Source organism: Lutra lutra, chromosome 2 (genome assembly GCF_902655055.1).
Source record: "Lutra lutra chromosome 2, mLutLut1.2, whole genome shotgun sequence".
NCBI classification, from domain to species: Eukaryota; Metazoa; Chordata; class Mammalia; order Carnivora; family Mustelidae; genus Lutra; species Lutra lutra.
This window is the reverse complement of record NC_062279.1, coordinates 67,564,681-67,568,016: the sequence shown is the minus strand read 5'-3', so window position 1 is coordinate 67,568,016 and position 3,336 is coordinate 67,564,681.

Genomic DNA, 3,336 nt, shown 5'->3' with positions numbered 1-3,336 from the left:
TACTTTTACTATTAGATCATGAGATGTTGACCTATTTTTATTGATTTTGAGGGGAGGGTTCTCTGTGCCTCCTGGATTTTGATGTTTGTTCCCTTTCCCAAATTATGGAAGTTCTCTGCTATAATTTGCTCCAATATACCTTCTGCACCCCTCTCTCTTTCCTCTTCTTCTGGGATCTCAATTATTCTAATATTGTTTCATCTTATGGTATCACTTATCTCTCGAATTCGCCCCTCAGGGTAACTCTCTTTTGCTCAGTGTCTTTAGTCTCCATCATTTGGTCTTCTATATCACTAATTCTTTCTTCTGCCTCATTTATCCTAGAAGTAAAAGCCTCCATTTTTTATTGCACCCCATTAATAGCTTTTTTTTTCAACTTGGCTAGATTTTAATTCTTTTATTTCTTTTCTTTATTTCTTTATTTTTAAATTTATTTTATTCATATTTATATATTTGTATTATATATTTATAAAATAAATATATATTTATGTTTTTATTTTATATATTTTTATTTTATTTATTTTTATTTCTTTATTCTTTCTTTATTTGTTTATTTCTATTTCTTTTGTTTCTCCAGAAAGAGATTTTATTTCTCTTTGAATGGATTCTCTAGTATCTTCTATGCTTTTTTCAAGTCCAGCTTGCATCTTAATTATCGTCATTCTGAACTTTATTTCTGACATCTTACTAGTGTCCATAGATTAAGTCCCTAGCCATTGCTACTGCCTTTTGTTCTTTTTTTTGAGGTGAGTTTTTCCACCTTGTCATTTTATCCAGATAAGAATAGATGAATAAGAGAATGAAATACTAAAAGGGTAGCAACAACCCCAGAAAAATATACACTAACCAAATCAGAAGAGACTCAAAACTGGGGGGAAAAGAAAGGAGGAAAAAAAATACATACATACATATATATATATATATATATATATATATATATATATATATATAATTAGACTGGTGAATAGAACAGAACCACACACTTGATTTTGGGTGTATTTTGGTCTGTTAGAAGAAAGTTCCTACCAAAATTTTAAAGAAAGAAAACTTATATATATACAAAAATAAGGGTAAGCATGATGAAGAGATGGAATATTAACTGTAAAGTTGAAAATTTTAAAAGATTCTAGAAAAGGAATTGATAAGAAATTGGTTGAAAAAAAAAAGGGGAAAAAAAGGAGAGAATGTGATCAGGCTGGAGACTAGAACAAAGCCAAATGCTAGATTTAGGGTATATTTTGATCTGTTAGAAGAAACTGTATCCCAAAATTTTAAAGAAAGAAAAACTTATATATATACAAAACATAAGGTTAAATACAATGGAGGTATAGAATATGACTATAACAATGAAAATTTTTAAAGATATTTTAAAAGGTATTGATAAATAGTTTTAAAAGGTTAAAATAGGAAAGGGCAAAAATTTTAAAAATAGAATAAGAAAAAAAATTTTTTTAATGTAACTTTGAAAGACTAAAGAATCTTGAGGAAAAAGCCATAAATTCTATGTGCTGCATTCCCCTAGCTCTGGCATTCTGCAGTTCTCATTGATTAGTGAACTTGGTCTTGGCTGGATGTTCTTGCTAATCTTCTGGGGGAAGGTGCCTGGTGCAGTGATTCTCAAATGTCTTTGCCTGAGGTGGAATTGCACCACCCTTACCTGGGGGGGGGGGGCTAACTAATCTGTTAGGGTTTGCTCTCCAGAGCTTTTGTTTCCTGAACACTTTCCGTACAGCTTTGGAGGATGGGAATGAGGATGGCGGCCTCCCAATCTCCAGCCTGTAAGAGCTGAGAGCTCAAGGCCCCACTCCTCAGTGCGCCCTCAGAGTAAAGTAGTCAGTCATTCCTGTCTCCCTGGTCTTTGGCTGCACTCCAATCTCACCTAGCCTGTGACTGAGCATTTCTATCTCTGGCTCACGACCCCGTTTGGAGTCTCCAAACCCAGCAGATTCCTGCCGTGCACTCCTACACTGCTCCTCTTGGAGGATGAAGGAGGGGGTCTCCCTGGATCTGCCACTTGTGGGGTCCCTGCTTGAAGGGCAGTGGCCCAACTGTGCCTTGGACCATGGTTTAAGGTAACCGCAAGCTGAGAACCCAGTGCTTGCTTCTGTCTCTGCAGCTGGCTTCCCCACTCTGATATGTGGGACTCTGCTGCACTAAAACACCCCTGGTCTTTTTGTGTCCCTGAGGGTCCTGAGACCACACTGTCCCTGTGAGAGCTGCACTCTGCCACCCCCTCACCCTCCCACCTCCCCACCCCACCCCTACTTAGCCTCTAGAGTAACGTCCCTCAGTGGAGCAGACTTCTAAAAGTTCCAATTTTGTACCCCGCTGCTCTACTGTTTTCCAGGAGCTGGCCCCTCCCCTTCATGGCCTATCTTCCTATATATCACTCAGATTCATTTCTCCACATGTCCTACCTTCCAGAAAATGGTTGCTTTTCTTTTCCTAGAATTGCTGCTCTTCTCTGCTATCTCCTGTTGAGTTTGTAGGTGCTCAGATTGGTTTGATACATATCCAGCTGAATTCCTGGGACCCAATGATATTTTGGTCTCCTACTACTCCACCATCTTGCTCCTCCCCTTTTTCTAGACATTTTTACCCTTCTCTCATACTGGTTTAAATTGTTTTTGGTCTACCTCCCCAACCAAGGCAAGGGCAGTCATGCAAGGATACCAGAGGTAACCTAATAGTCCCTCAAAGGAGTAAGATTCTCTGGCAGGGCCTCTCCCCTTTCTCCCATAATCTGGGAACAGAAGATGACCTAAGTAAGTCTCTTAGTTTGGAGCTGCTAGTGGACTCACGTCTAGAGAGTGGTGAACTTTTGTGTGTGAATAAAACCATATGTACGTAAAGTTTTTAAGTGTACAGTTGATGGAATCAAGTACACTCACACCGTTGTACAACCATCACCACCATCCACATCCAAAACTTTTTCGTCTTCCCCAGCTGAAACTCTGTACCCATTAAACAACTAACTCTCCATTCCCACCTGTCCCACTGTCCCTGGGTAGCCTCCATTCCACTTTCTGTCTCTATGAATTTAACTAGTTTAGATACTTCATGTAAGTGAAATCATACAATATTCATCCTTTTGTGACTGGATTATTTCACTTGGCATAATGTATTCAAGTTCATCCATGTTGTAGCATGTGTCCATAATTCATTCCTTTTTTCCCCCAAATTGTTTCTATTGCAGTAAAATACACATAACATAAAATTTGCCATCTTAACCATTTTTAAGTGTACAAGTCACTGGTATTAAATATCATCATAATGGTGTGCTACCATCACTACTACTCACCTCCCAAACTCTTTTCATCTTCTAGAACTAAAATT